The sequence below is a fragment of the Pantherophis guttatus genome, chromosome 2, assembly GCF_059756535.1.
Source record: "Pantherophis guttatus breed Tessera chromosome 2, ASM5975653v1, whole genome shotgun sequence".
Lineage (NCBI taxonomy): Eukaryota > Metazoa > Chordata > Lepidosauria > Squamata > Colubridae > Pantherophis > Pantherophis guttatus.
Window position 1 is genome coordinate 59,144,597 of NC_142064.1, and position 16,598 is coordinate 59,161,194.

At 40.1% G+C, this 16,598-nt stretch overlaps 1 long non-coding RNA gene across 1 annotated transcript in view; it reads right to left on the reverse strand.

Moving 5' to 3' along the window:
- LOC148115121 (uncharacterized) overlaps positions 1-3,747 on the reverse strand; it is a 60,313-nt gene extending 56,566 nt beyond the window's left edge. The window contains exon 1 of the long non-coding RNA XR_015732207.1: positions 3,668-3,747. This is a non-coding gene — a long non-coding RNA (uncharacterized LOC148115121). The remainder of the gene's footprint in view (positions 1-3,667) is intronic.
- Between the last annotated feature and the right edge of the window lie 12,851 nt (positions 3,748-16,598).

The window sequence follows — 16,598 nt, forward strand, 5'->3', positions numbered from 1 at the left end:
CGGACAGTATTAAGAATTCTGGGAATTGTAATTGAGCAATATGTGGAATTCCATGATTATTTCATCTCATGCATAATGTGATTCTGAAGATACTGTCTGAAGGTATTATATTTTCATTCTCCGTTTTATAATTCACTCTTTCGCCATAAAACTGTAACGGTAGCATTAAAATGGTCTACAAACTCACTGGTGCAAGTTACCCTGATTGAACAACTTCTATCAAGATAGGACAGCCATTGGTCCTTGTTCCTTCTATTGTAGTAACAAATTCTCTGTTCCATAGTCTAAAATTGTAAGGGTTTTAGAAGAGCGAAAGTGGAGGAGGGGAAGAAAAAAAGGGAGGTTTCTGAAAGACAAGATGGATTTTCTCCATTATTAACTCCAACATTATTTAGAATTTTCTTGGAAAAAATATTATAAACCTTGGAAAGCAATCAAATTATTTTTTTTTCCTTTGAAAATTCATTATCTGGAGCAATCCACATTTTTCTTTTTTTCTTTTTGCTAAGAGTGCCTGGCTGTCAGGACTGCTGTTGCAGCAGAATACAATAGCACCATTCATTTCTCTGGGCACAGGGTTAGTCAGGGCCTTGCATGCCTTGTCTTATTAAATTACCTGATGCCTTCTGGCATTTTGCTTAGGTCTGCTCTATTAGAGAGGCAAGACAGCTGTTTGCAAGGCTGAAAATTCATCCCACTTCTGAAATATGCTGAGAGGAAGCAGAATAAGGAAATTAAAAAAAGAATACAGTAGGGCAGCTCCAGCTTTTCTTTAGCTGCAGGCTGACACACTGTCCGGTTTTCTAGGAATTTGTTCCATGTATGATACTAACAAATTAATCGCTTGGCCAGAGAGAATATCATATGTCCTGTTGGACTCTCCTGTTATTTGACTTTGTTGGTATCTGTTCCTGATTTGTATAACATGAAATTTGTCATCTCTCAAAATTAAGCCCATTTTACCCATGGTGGGCTACCTTACACACACATCTGACTAAGAATGTTTACATTTTCTGAAAAGCATATTCAACCATATATGCAAGAAAACTGTCACAAGGGAATTTCTTATGTAAAAAGATAGGCAAACCTTGCTAGCCAGAAACACACCTCTTTTCTACATTTTCCTTAATTTCTTCTTTCGTTCTGTTTTGTGGATTGAAAGTTTAGGTTAACATTTTAAGGCAAGGATTCATCCCACTTGTTGGCTGGAAGGGTATACCTGGATTCTTTTTGGGTTCTGCCCCACAACTTTTGAACTTATGGCCAATGAGGTCCAAATATCTCCTGTTAAACCAAAGCTGAAAGTTTCAAAAGAGGCAACTGGACTTTCTGGTTTTTCTTTGAAGATGTTTCGTCAGCTCTTCTTGGATGAGAAGCAAAATGTCTTCAAAGAAAAAAACAGAAAGTCCAGTTGCCTTTTGAAAAAGCACCTTTGGGACACCATGACCTGGATGACTGAGAAACTCCATAGACTTTCTGTTAGATTGGCGCAGGGAAAAGGAATATGCGAGCAGCGAGTGGTCCGTTCAGCACTTTTATTAAGAGAATCAGAACAGCCGACTGTGCTGCTGGGCTCGCCTTATAAAGGGAGCCGGCAGGCAAGCCGGCCAATGACAGATCTTCAAATCTCCCGCCAGTGGACTAGCCAATCCAGCGGGGATGCCCATATACATAACACTTTCAGAATAGTATTTCTATGTTTGGGGCAGTTTAGATGAGGGCTTAAGGGGCCGGGGAGATTTTATCCCCCAAATTATTCAATATAATTAAAAATGGGTCTAAAATTTTGTTCCTGTCTAACCTGGCAGTTCCAAAAAGAGTTATGTGAGATGCCAACTTCTCTTCCAAGGATAAACTGATATCATTCTAAAACCAGCAAAATAGCATATTGTGAAGAGACTGCAAGTCGTTCCAAAATGATTTAGAGGCTCCTAATGCACAACCTATTCTTTTAAGGCTTTAACTTAAATCTGTTAAGGTTTTCTCTTTGGGAATTTTATTCTTCTTCTAGGAGGAAGCAAGAAACCACTGTCAAATATTAAATAAAGATTGGACTTGGTTAGTTCAAACCTATGGAAAATGAAAGACTATACTGTGGGGATGTTCTGCCCTGAAATCTGGCTAAAATATACTCAATAAATAATTACATGTTGGATTTCTCCCTTTCTACCCAACAAATCCATATGGTTTGGTTCCAAATCAATCCAGTGAAGTCAATAGAGTAAATCTACACCCAACCCAGTGGTGAAAGGCTCCTGGTAGCTATTGTGGCAGGTGGTTCGGAGAACCGGTAGTGATGGCAGCGCGAGGCTCCGCCCACCCACCCGGGTGTCATTACTTCCTGGTTTTAACCAGGAAGTAATGTGTTTTTTTACCCTCTGTGCATGCGCAGAGAGTCTGTGCGTACATGTGATGCGCCTGCACGCAAGGGAAGCAAGTGCATGCGTGGAGCGCACGCACTTCCAAACCGGTAATGAAGGTAAGTAGATTTCACCCCTGACCCAACCTAAGAATGCTTGATCTGGGATTCAGTTATATGACTGTGTTCTCAAATATAATTATAATACATTTTTAGCAACCAAGTCATTTATATAATAAAATATAATAAAAATATAATAAAAAATTATTATAATTTTAGCAATCAAGTCATTTCAATATATGTGCAGATTTATACCTTGTTTCTACATTATAAGTTCATTGCTATTAGGAAGCCCTTTACCACATTCAGACATATAAAACCAGAGCAAACATATAAAAGAAAGCCATTAGAATGCATTGGGAATTCACAAAAATATTAACATCTTTGGGACAGCTGAATGGAATACAACATACATTGGTATAAGCCAGGGGTCTGCAACCCGTGGCTCTGGAGCCGCATGGGACTTTTTCATCCCTCTGCTGCGGCTCCCTGTCGCTCAAAACATGCGTCACAACCACCAATGTGTGACACCCACCAGCATGCGATTCATTGAGCTTTTCAACTCATTTTTTTTTCAGAGTTCAAAATGTTTTTGTTGCATGCAGAAATAAAAATTTGTTTTCTCTGTAGCAGTTCATTGATCACATAAATGCAACACATTATAGCTTTTTATACATAGCATAAAGGTAAAAAAAACAATATATGTAGCATTATCTTCATTTTAGATGTCAAAAGGTTTTTGTGGCTCCCAGTGTTTTCTTTTCTGTGAGAAACAGGTCCAAATGGCTCTTTGAGGGTTTAAGGTTGCTGACCCTTGGTATAAGCCAATGTAAATTACCCAACTCATAGTTTGTATTCTTGTTTTGAATCAATCAGGATTTAGTTTGTGATGGGAGATTCCAGGGAGAATCAACTACAGTATTTAGAGCAGTGCTTCTCAGTGTCTGCAACTATAAGATGTTTAGACTTCAACCTCCAGAATTTCCCAGCCAGCGTGCTGGCAAAGAAATTCTGGGATTTAAAGTCCACTCATTTTAAAACTGCAAATATTTACAGTAATCATTTTTTGAAATAGTCCTCTGGCAACTTCTTTCAAGACGGAGAAAACAGGGATGAGGACAGGGTGCGTGACAAACTTCAAATTGTTCAACAAAGATCAGAAGCTGCAGTGAACCAATGCAGAAAGTGTCCTACCCCAATTTAAAAATATAAACTTTTTAAAAAAATATTTAAAAATTAAACTCTTACCATTTTACTTGCTTCTTTGACCCTGTAGATAGCACATCAAGGTTCTCAAGCATCACAAAATGCATTTATTCATTAAAGGGACTGAAGCAGGGGTGAAATTCCTTCCCTACTGGTTTGCAAATGTGTGTGCGCTGCATGTGTGCTCGCTTCGCTCATGTGCATCATCGTCTACGCATGTGCAAAACCTTCTGCACATGCGCAGAGGCTTAAAATGTCACAAAAAAGCGACGTCATGACGTCCACGCAGGTGGGCGGAGCCTCCTGCAGCCGTCACTACTGGTTCACCCAAGCCGGATAGAACCGGCTGAATTTCACCCTGGACTGAAGCCATAAATAATATTAACAGGCTGGTCTTAATCATTCATAGATCATATTCTGCAATTATTTCAGAAACACAGCTTTGGATCTGATTATGGTTATCAGGCCCCAAGAGAAAGTTCCTATTTCTTTAGGTTTTTTCTTATTTCTGATATGTTGCTGCCCTTTTATTTGTGATCCTTAGCCCACCTAATTTTGCCCCAGATGATTTCACAATTTAGATTTACTGATTGTATTCTAAACAGAGCAGAGTTGGCCTTATGGCTGACAAGCTGCACAATGTTGATTCAATAGTCCACTGACTAACACAACATTTTAAGCGTTATAAACTGATAGTCATGTCAGTCATTCTCCATGCTCTTTTATAATTGGTATTTTCCTTGAATTGCTAACTTCTAACTTTGAAAAGCTGTCTCACACTCTCATTATAAAATGCTCCTCTTGTTTTATTTTTTTTCCAGAAGGAACAATATTCAGGCTGAATGATTTAGTAAATGAAGAGCTCCATGTAGAACAGAAACACATTACGGTTTCCTGGAAAATGATTACAAAGAGAACAAGTTTGGGATACGTACAACGTATGTCATACAGTTAAAACAAAGAGTTAGTGTTTTCATTCAACTTAGTGGCAAATAGATTTTCCCAGTTAGGTCAGAATAGTATGACTGAATTAGATAATTTTTAGAAAACAAATAGAAGTCTTCTGTTATAGGCCAAAAAAAAAAGCAAATAGGTCCCATTTGTTTATAACAGAATAACAGAATTGGAAGGAACCTTGGACATCTTCTAGTCCAATCCTCTACTCAAGGAGGAGACCAAATACTATTTCAGACAAATGGTTGTCCAATCACTTCTTTAAAATCTCCAGTGATGGAGGACATGCAACTTCTGGAGGCAAGCCATTCCACTGATTAATTGTTCCATCAGGAAACTTCTCCTTAGTTCTAGGTTGGTTCTCTCTTTGACTGGTTTCCATCAACTGCTTCTTGTCCTGCCTTCAGGTGCTTTGGAGAATAGGTTGACCTCATCTTCTTTGTGGCAGCCCTTCAAATATTGGAACACTGCTATCATGTCACTCCTATTCCATTTTAAGTTGTAAGAGTTCTGATTTTATTGTGGCCAAGGTAAATATATTGGTTTAGTTTTTCATCATTTAGATCAGGATTCTCCAAACTTGGCAACCTTAAGACTTGTAGACTTCAATTCCCATGGCTGGCTAGAGGATTCTGGGAATTGAAGTCCACAAGTCTTAAAGTTGCCAAGTTTGGAGACCCCTGATTTATGTCAACAGGCAGAACAAAGGAAACTCACCAAAGCCATAGTTTTTCAAGAATTTCATAGTAATAGTTTGTAGAGGTTAGTGAGTGCTGTTCTGTAAAGCAAAAGCACAGGGTTGCCAGAGAAACAATATGGGTAAGATAATGGGTGAGTTCAGTCCCATTGGTTTCAAGAGATTATCTGTAAATCAAGAATTATCAAGAAACATAGTACTACCTGTAAAAAAAAACCCTCTGAGTTAGAAGCATGATTATGGTACAGGCATGGGTCAAAACAGCAAATAAGCAATTTAGTGTTGAAGATTCCTATGTGATGAGACTGGACAGTCACTTGTCTGAAATGGTATAGTGTCTCCTGGTTGAGCAGGGGGCTAGATTAGATGATCTCCAAGGTCTCTTCCAACTCTATTCTGATTGATGTGGAAGTGCAAAGCAATTAGAAAAAAACATTGTTATCAGCAGCCATTTTAGCTTCTGATACCACTTTATAAGGGTCCCAATCAGTGGTGGGTTGCTCCCAGTTCAGTCCGGTTCTTGTGAACTGGTAGTAATGGTGGCGGGAGGCTCCACCCACCCAGCCAGACGTCACCATGGAAGTTCTGTGCATGTGCAGAAGCTTCTACGCATGTGCAGAAGCGGGTGTGCATGTGCAGAAGCATGCACGCTCCTGTTGTGAACTGGTAGCGGAGGTAAATAGTACCCACCCCTGGTCCCAATTAGAGAGCAAAAAAGTAAGTTCCCACTAAGAGAAAGTCTTATTTATCAAAGGTGTTCAAAACATCCATCCAATATATATATATATATATATATATATATATATACACACACACAGCGTGGGTGGGTGGGTGTACACCTACATACACACACATATATAATACATAATTAATTACAACTTACAGTAATTACATCCAAAAGTGTTTAAGAAATTAGGCTTGTGCAAACCTTGTGTAATTTATAGGTTCCATTACAGCTGTGGGATTGTTGGAAATTTATCAATTCCCACTGCTCAATTCACAAGCCAACCACAAAAACTTCAGTTTCTGCCATTTATCATGAGGAGCAGCTATCTGGAGGGCAAGTGGGCAATCTCATGATCTGTCCTTCATCTGGAAAGACTCTGCTGGCCAGAATTCACCGTCTGAGCGCTGATCTCCACTGCAATGCCATCCCTGTTCCTTCAGGGACAACTATTCTGCCATAAATCTCACTGGAAGCCCAAAGCAATCATAAATCTTGGAAGAGCTGCACCAGTTATTTTCTTTGGAAATTGAGGGTGTTGATTTTGATTTTAAAGTCATGAATAGCATAGCATCTAACTTTCTAGGGAACCACATAGCTCTATGTGAATTTATGCAGACATCAGGATGAGGAAAAAGAAACTTTTTTCAATTTTCCAAGGTATTTCAGGCCTACATATAAAGGCTTTCTCTTGGATCCTTCTGATACCATGCAACTGAGAACTTTAAATTTGTCTTCAGTTCCGACTCTGTTTATTTTTCACATAGAAGTAAAGACTGTCTTGCTCAATAATACATGTTCCATTAGAGCTTGTTTTCACTGTTTCTATTATATTTTAATTGCATGCATGTAAATCTGTATTGTAAACCATCCAGAGTGTCCAATCAGCAATAGGACTTGAAAGATAATGTTCCCTCTTCCCTGGGACATTTAATTTTAAAAAGTCACTATTAGTTATGATCAGAAAAGAACAACTTCATTATTTGTATTAGAAAAACAGATATACAGAGAGGAGACACATGGTTCACAAGCTGTTTAGAATCTTCAGAAATAAAATAAATCAATAAGGCATTGAACTCAGTGGAATAAATCTTCTTGTGCCCTGCGGACAGGTTTGTTCAGAGCTAGTGCAGCAGACTATGCAGTAAGAAAGTTAGCACCTACCCATCTCCTAAAAGAATGAAATATTCTAGGAAATATTCTCATCCCCTGGATGAGAAAAGGAGAAACATGTTTTTAAAGACAAAACAGCTCCCTGCAGCTCCCTGCCCCACACTTCAGCTCCAGGGTGATGGGATTAAGATCTTCACCCTCAGGACATGATAGGATTAGCTTCATTACCTCATCACCCAGCAAGATTCAACCAAGCCTGGGACTCAAGACAACCTACAAAGTTACCCCTGCATGACTCCATGGGAGTCTGACAACCAATCAGGACACCTGCTCTTACATAGGAACAGGAAGCTCAATAGCGAAGGACCTCAAACCATATGGTCCTGTCCACCATCAAACCATCTTTCCAAACAGCTTCCATGTTTCCAGTGTCTTTCTCCCCACTTGGAACTGAACCCAGATGGACATTTCTTCCAACAGCAGTCATCTGAAAAGTGTGCAGCTTCTAAAGCACAGTATATAGTTTAACAATCCAATTCTTTCCCTTCTCTTGCAAAAATGTCCACAGCAACGATTGTCTCTGCAGGTCTCACATGATAGTTTCCCCTTCTGCCTTCTCTTGTCTGGCCCATCTGTATCCAGTCTGTTTTTCACTCTCAGCCTTCAACTTCAGGCCTCCCTCAAAACAATTCTGATGTTGCCCTAATTTCTTTACTGATGAAAATCCCAGCTACTCTTTGTTTCTCAGTGTTGGCCAAACTGCCAGCAGATACTCTCGAATCCTTTGCACCCCACAGGCTGCTCTTCTTTCCTTGTTAGTCCCATTTGGGACTCGTGCTTTTGCTGTTCCATCTCTTCCTTGGGCAAAAGTAATCTTTTATTTTCCCTTATCTTAAAGGTTTCTATGTTATTCCCTCTATCTCTTTACATACTTGATAGCCTTACCTTCCACAAATCATCCTTTTAAAATATACTTAAAATATATAAAATATATTAAGGTTCCAGCAGCCATCATTGCCTCTTGTGAAACCAATGTCTATGTGGTTGAAGAGAGTATGAGGATGTGAGCATAGGTTCTAGTATTATGTTCCTTAAAGTTTCATGTTTCTGACATCTTACTGTTTGCTTGCATTTTTTCTATGCAAATTTGGATTTGTTTATAGTTTTTCTTAATTTCTCAAGGCTTCCTTCTCAAGGAAACAATTTCCTTAATTTCTGCAGTTCTGCTGATGTTATGCTGGATCTGCTGAAACCTATCCTAATTTATAGCAAATATTCCAGCTAAACAGGTTAGAAGAACATCAAATCCATAAAAACATTAATTTGAAACTTTTTCTATAAAAAGTGGTTTTCCTCTAAACCAGTAATTTTGCAGAAATTCTTCTAAAGTCTAATTTGCCCGGCCTCTCTGTGTTCTCTATCCAATAATAGAGATGCAAAGGTTCATTCCAAAGAATGTTCAGTGCTTCAGATTTGGTCTTTAATAAGTGCTATAGAGCAAATTGGAGCACAAATCTAAATGAAACTTTCAAAGATCTTCCTCTTTTCCAGGGTCTGCAGATACTTTTATGATCTTGTAAAAGGCACAACTAACTTTAAGGTTCCAGAAGGATGCTGCGTTCACGCACCCATTCACTCTGAAGCAGATGATCTGGAAATCAGATTCAAAGCACTATATAGCCCTATTGGAAATATTCGCCATGGGATAGATGTTTGTCAATCATTTTATGAGGTTATTGATCTCTCTAGGAGATAAAACATGCAATCTGATGTTTATATGAAAAGTATCACCTTTGTTGCTGTTGTTAGTTGCGAAGTTCATGTCTGACCTATTGCGACCCCATGGACAACATTCCTCCAGGCCTTCCTGTCCTCTACCATCCTCAGGAGTCTGTTTAAGCTCACACCTACTTCTTCAGTGCTCACACCTACTCCTCCTTCCATCCAGCCACCTCGTTCTCTGTTGTCCCGTTCTTCTTTCCCAGCATTGGGCTCATCTCCAGTGAGTCCTTCCTTCTCATTAGGTGGCCAAAGTATTTGAGTTTCATCTTCAGGATCCGGCCTTCTAAAGAGCAGTCAGGGATGATCTCCTCTAGGACTGACCGGTTTGATCGCCTTGCAGTCCAAGGGACTTGCAGGAGTCTTCTCCAGCACCATAGTTCAAAGGCCTCAATTCTTTAGTGCTCAGCTTTCCTTATAGTCCAACTTTCACAGCCATACATTGCAACTGGGAACACCATAGCCTTGACTATACACACTTTTGTTAGCAGGGTGATGTCTCTGCTTTTTAGTATGCTGTCTAACTTTGCCACAGCTTTCAGTTTCCATATAGAACTCTTAGGGTATGTTAATTAATTTGACATAATCCATATTACCTTAGATATTCAAAACAGGAACAAATTTCACAAGGTTTACTCCCTTTGCTGGGTAGGAGTTGGCTCCATTCCAACATGGACAGTAGTACAATGTGCTGAGAAGTCAGTTATAGGTTGATTTACTTCCATTCTGGCACAGAGAAGAGCCTGGGAAGAGCATCCTCAAGGTGACCCTGGGACATTTTTCAAACTCTATGCTTCCCTTTGCTCAGTAACTAGTTCCAGAGTGTTTGTTTGCCTAGCTTCCAGTGCCATTTGCATTGATGATAAATTGTGCTACAAGCTTTCAGTGCAAGAAGAGTTTTCCATGAAGATTGCCACTAAACACTCAGAAATGTCACTTTTAAAAAAGTGCTATGCTGTGCTGACTGTAGCTCTTTCCATCATGCTGTTTTTTAATCAAAGCAAATATTGTCTTAGTGCCCCTCTTGGAACTGCTCCCTTTTATTTTCTATAATCCTAGTCTGACTTCAGGGACGCGGTGGGTCAGTGGCTAAGATGCCGAGCTTGTCGATTGAAAGGTCAGCAGTTCAGCAGTTCGAATCCCTAGTGCCGTGTAATGGGGTGAGCTCCCGTTATTTGTCCCAGCTTCTGCCAACCTAAGTTCGAAAGCACGTAAAAAATGCAAGTAGAAATATAGGGACCACCTTTGGTGGAAGGTAACAGCATTCCGTGCGCCTTTGGTATTTAGTCATGCCGGCCACATGACCACGGAGATGTCTTCGGACAGCCCTGGCTCTTCGGCTTTGTAACAGAGATGAGCACCGCCCCCTAGAGTTAGGAACGACTAGCACATATGTGCAAGGGGAACCTTTACCTTTACCTTTTTAGTCTGACTTCAGCCTAATGATTTTATAGTTGAATAGGATTTAGCAAGAATGATTCTTGGCTACAAAGCAATCAATGACCAAATAATATCAGTTAGACTTTGTGGACCTGTGTTTAATATGGCAATCATCCAAGTTTATGTTCCAACCAACATACATAAGAAGAGGAAGTAGATGAGTTTTATGATCAGCATGGAGAGAAAATAATTTAGATTGCAAATTTACCTAAAGAGTTATCCATCTTAGTTCAATTTCTTCAACTTACCGGTATGTAACATGTGTAATATGTAATTATCTAATCCAAAAGTGCATGCACTGATGCTATAATGGAAAAGTATCCTCTGTGAAAATGGTTTCTATTGTGGAATATTGCTTGCAGGAGACATGGCTCAATAAGATAAATATGCAAAAATGAACTTTTTGCATTAGTCCTAATTAAAATGCTAAAAGTGATAGAAAAACAAGATGAAGTCAATTTAAGATCAGAAACATGAAAAATAAGGACACTGGATCTCAAAGCTTTGTCTGCTCTAGAGGCTAGAAAAAAATAGAACATGGTTACAACTTTATAGGTTTTCTTCTGGGAAGAGAGGGAGGGAGGGAGGGTAGGTAGAGGGAAGGAAGGGAGGGTAGAGGGAGGGTGGGAGGGATGGATGGAAGGAAGGAAGGAAGAAAGGAAGGAAGGAAGGAAGGAAGGAAGGAAGGAAGGAAGGAAGGAAGGAAGGAAGGAATCCACATTTGCATAACTGACACAGGCAGCACCATCCAGTTTTTCTCAGTACAATAATTCAGTCCTCTCATTTCAGAATCATCACTGGTATGTTTGGGAAGGAGTCAGGCAGCAGAGCAAATGTTCGGTTAAAACTCTATTTTATTTCAATACACAGCTCAACAACAACAACCCAAAGCTCAGTATTCCAGATAAGGATGCTAATTAAATTGCCATTCTGTACAGATCTTCAACTGACAAAGATGACTGGTGTTCCTACTGGCCGTGAGGAGAGGATTAGGGGGAAAAAATCCTAATAAAGCCGCTGCACGGTTTTATAGACAGCTATCTCTAAGCAACCGTGCGAAGGCTGCAATCGCCTTTGCCAAGCTTTCTCATTCACAGCATGAATAAGCAACTGGGCGTTCAGAGAATACGATTTACTCATCTCGCCAGCCAGGCTGGCTTTCCCTTCCTGAGTCCATGAGCCTGCACTGCCACCCCAGCACATCTCCTTCTGTTCCGAAGCCACGACCACAACTTATCTTTGGGTTCCAACTTAAAATGTTCAGTGCCAAAACGACAGCAAAGGCTGATCATCAGTCTTCCCACCACCAGCCCACTAATAAGCACTGAGATATTTCATCCAATTAATCATGAGATGCATGTAGGCCAGAAGAACAGCTCTGCTGCACCTCCCTAGCAGGAAGGGGTGGAGGAGGAAACCTAATGGGCCCACATGGTCAAGTAAAGAACTGGCAGTGCACCCAGTCTGCTCACTCTTCAGCAAAGATTGAAGCCAATTTAAAAAAAAACACTTGACCTCTATCTCCTGAAAATGCTGTTAGTTTTTGACTTACAACCACAATTGAGCCCAAAAGTTCTGTTGCTACCGTGTTTCCCCAAAAATAAGACCCTGTCTTATATTTTTTTGAACCCCGAAATAAGCGCTTGGCCTTATTTTCAGGGAGGTCTTATTATTTTGGGGCACGTGGAGCAAACGGGGCTCCTCTTGCCATCTTACCTGATTTCCAGCTCTGTCTCCCTAACCCTTTCCTAAGAGGAAATGGCGGGGACCAGCTGCGCATGCGTTTAAATATTTTCGGGGAGGGCTTATTTTTTGGGGGGGTTATTTTAGCGCTCAAAAGCCCGATTGGGCTTATTATCAGAGGATGTCTTATTTTCAGGGAAACAGGGTAAGGAAAACATTTGTTAAGTGAATTTTGCCTCATTTCAACTATCTTTCTTGCCGCAGTTCTTAAAGGAATCACTGCAGTTGTGAAGTTAGGCTTAGTTAATCCAGTTTCCCCCTTGAGGTTGCTTGTAAGAAGGTCACAAAAGGGGATCACATGACCCCGGGACACTGCAACCGTCATAAGTGTGAACTGGTTGCCAAACGTCTGAATTTTAAGCACGTGGCCATGGGGATGCTGCAGTGGTATAAGTTTGAAAAATGCTTATAAGTCACTTTTTTTTCCAATGCTATTGTAACTTTGAACGGTCACTTAATGGACTGTTGTTAAGTTGAGGACTACCTGCTCAGGCTGAATTTCAAAGATGCTCACAAAACGACAACAATATGAATTTCAGAACAGGAGGCTGATTCCAAAAGGAGGCTCTGTCGACAAACCCAGCTCTCTTATGTCATGAATGACACATTCACACATTTAAAACTGGCAGTACTAAACTATTCCAACACTTGGCACAATTCCTTCCTCCGTTCTGAAATTTGTGGAACTGTCTTGCCAGCCCTTTTGGTGTTCAACCCTTTCCAAAATATCTACAATAGGAACAAAAATAGATTTAACAGAGAGGGTGATCCTCTCTCTCTTGCAGATACACTTTCTGGGTGGAAAGAGAGTTTCCACAAAGCATCTATCGGTGCTAAAGAAAATGCAACAATACATTACTAAAAAGTTGTATAAGAGAGAGTGATGGTCTCAAATCCAATGCCTGATTTCACTTCCCCATTTCAGTGCCTTGAATGTCATGCAATGTGTGTGGTACATTTGTTTATATGTCAAGAGTATTTAAGGAAGCCTGCAAGTCTTTCCTAGGAATCTTATTATAGCCTCTCCTTTTTCTTCTGAAACCTGCTTTAAAAGCCAGGCTGTGTAACAAGTAAGTCCTTGAATGCTGCCTCCTCAGACTGTGTTTATCTATAAAGCATACTCCTACCACCACAATCAATTTGGTTTTAAAGTGGAAAAGTTCCCGTATCTGTGGTATGAAAAGACTTTGCCAACTGCTTCCAGCTTGCAGTAACACCAAACGGACTCTTGATGGCAGCTATTGTGATACCACATTCATACACACTTTTGAAGACACCCACTCTCTCTTACACAACAAACACACACACACATACACCCCACAGATTCAGGAGGATGATTTGTGTTTTTTTTCTGCAGACAAATGGAACTTTATGGAAGGAGAAAGAAGAACAGGGAACACATCAGTTGCTGTACTAAGTTTTCCTCACTCACCTTCTTGCTGAGGCGAAAGTAGTACAAGTGCAATTTATGTCAATATATATTTCTTTCTGACTGAAGGATAGGGAGAAATCACACTAGCTGAGAATGTGGTAAGGGACAGAAACCAGCGCATTAGTACTGATTCTTGGAAGGATTCTCTTAAATTCAGAGTTATTGTTCTTTCAAGTGTACATGCTATTATGAGAATGTATTACAATACTGGAGGCTTCCAGAAGCAGTGGATGTGACCTTCAGGGCAGGGGTGGGTTCTAATTTTTTTTACTACCGGTTCAGTGGGTGTGGCTTATTTTGTGGGCGTGGCTTGATGGTCGTGTGACAATTATTTAGGATTTAGCAGAGGTACTGGTCTACCAGGCTTTTAATTGCTTGCAGAGCTGTACTGATCTACCCATTTATTTTTTGCAAGCACTGGTTTACTCATGTATTTTTGCAGGCACTGATCTACCCATTTATTTTTGCAGACACAGGTCTACTCATTTGTTTTCTTTTAACACTGATCAGGTGTAGGGAGGCCCTTTGAAGCCCCGCGGCAAGAGTTTAAACAGTTTTAAAGCCATCAGCTGGGACTCAGGAGGCAGCAATAGATTGGGGGTGGGGCCAAATGAAAGGTAAGAATAACGTGGGGGTGGGTGGGTGGGACATGGGTGGGACATGGGAAGGGATGCGGGAGGTCGGGGGGGAAGAACCGCTACCGGCTCGGGAGAACTGGGCCAAACCGGGAGGAACCCACCACTGCTTCAGGGCCTTTCCAAAAATTATTACCAAAACAATAATTGTTTAATGTAATTGAATGTAACTGTAGCAAAATACACCAGATGTAATTAGCTGTCCTTAATTAATTGCATTTAATTTGAATCCAATTTAGGTGATAATTAATTTCAACTAACGTTGTTTGGATCCTGGCTCAACTTACTTTTCAGAATGCATGCCATTAAAATGCTATGTCCAGCTTTCTACCTGGAAAAAGATGAATATTATTGATATTTTGCCATTATAAAAAAGATAACATACTGGAAGTAAGGGTGCCTGGAATTGAAGTGCTTCAGAGAGCAGAACCTGCCAAGAAATTGTTGCAGCTGGTGTCAATTTCCCATCAATCATATTTAAAGCCAAAATTACAAATGTGAGAATGTGAACTTTTAGCATGTATGTTTAAATATTTCTAATTGTTATGAAATTTTATAGTAATAAGTAGATAGTATAGTATTCTTTCAGATCTACATTCATCAAACAGAGAAACTCTATGCTGTTGCCTCAATGGTTCCAATCATCATCATCATCATTTTAGTCATTGTCTATCCACTGCAGGATGAAGGCCTCTTCCCCATTTTTCCTACCAATACAGTCCTGAGCTTTCTTTTGCCAGTTGGGCCCACAATACTTGCGGATGTCATCAATCCATCTTGTTTTAGGACTCTTTCGTGGATGCTTTTTATCAAATTGGATCCACTCTATGACTGCCTTGGTCCACCTGCCATCAGGTCTTCTTGCTATGTGACCAGCCCATTTCCATTTCTATTCTTTGACTCTCTTGGTGACATCATAGACTTTTGTTTGTTCTCTAATCCATGTGCAGATCTTTCTATCGTGTCTTATAATGCTGAGTGTGTATCTTTCCATGGCTCTTTGCGCCACTCGTAGCTATATTAAAAATCCAAAATTGATCTGCTATATATTAAAGGTTTCTAAAGATGAAAGTGCAGCAATTTCATTGCAAAATGGCTATAAGTCAATCCCACATTCATCCTTAAAATCTCTAGTCCCTACAAAAAGGATTTCCTAAAACCATGATTTGGGATCACTATAGATTAAAGATGGAACGGGAATAGTTTGGCTCCCATTTTAATTGCTAGTTTTAAACCTCCCCGCTCCTCCCAAAAGAACACAGCTTTAAAGGTGTTGACTCCACTCGTGCTGGTGTCATCACTTCATCATTGGATAGACTCTGTGACTCTCCAAAAGGTTGGGACAGTGAATTGCAGCCACCACCTATTTCTCATTTCTGGTATATTAACAGGAAGAAAGGCAAGACTTGGGGAGTACCAAGGGCTCCCAACAGGAAAATAGACTTTGCAAGTATTGCTATCTATATATATAATCAAGTCTGTAATCACACATGTCAGAAGGTGCAAACATCTGGCACATAGGCAGTGGTGAAATCTAAAATTTATTACTACCGGTTCTGTGGGCGTGGCTTGGTGGGGGAGGGTGGTAATGTGACTGGGTGGGCGTGGCCAATTTTTTTTTTTTTTTTACTTTTAAAAGCATTTTTTCTACAACCTCTTCGGCAAAGAGGTTTTTAAAAAATGCTTTCAAAAGGCTCTGACGATCCCAGCTGAGTTGCCTAATCGGCAGAACCTTTTTAAAAAACTCAGCTGGGATCGTCAGAGGCATTTAAACAAAAAAAGGGGCTTTTTTCTTTTAAAAGCTAATGACGATCCCAGCTGAGCCACGTGATCATCATTTTTTCTTTTAAAAGCATTTTTTCGGCCGAAGCGGTTATAGAAAAAATGCTTTTAAAAGTAAAAAAAAAGCCTCTGATGATTGTGCGGCTCAGGTGGGATGGGGGGGGGCAGGGATTTTTGCTACCTGTTCTCAGAACCACCCGCCTCCATCGCTACCGGATCAGGCGATCCAGTCCAAACCGGGAGCATTTCACCCCTGTACATAGGCCTCCTTATTTGCAAATAATTGAGAAAGTCTCACACTCACCATTTGTATACTCTTGTGGTATTGCCCAACAAAAGTGGAACTACTAAGTATTTGCTACAAAAGATATCAGCCGGAAAGATACAAGCAAACCCATCTGTTGAACAACAGTCTCCACTTCCTCTTGACATTGTTACCTTTTGTATTTTAAAGAAAAGACTACTGTGAAATAGGACAAATGTCTGCAGGGAAGGTCTATTTCTAGGACACTCTTCAGAAGTTACCAATTCCGAATGCTTCCTTCCGTTCCATCTACACTAAGTCCATCATGTTATGAGATATGTAATTGGCCACAAAAGCCAAGTGTGTTTTTTGCTTTTTTTAAAAAACAAACACTTATATAATTTTCCATCTATCACATCAGGATCATTCT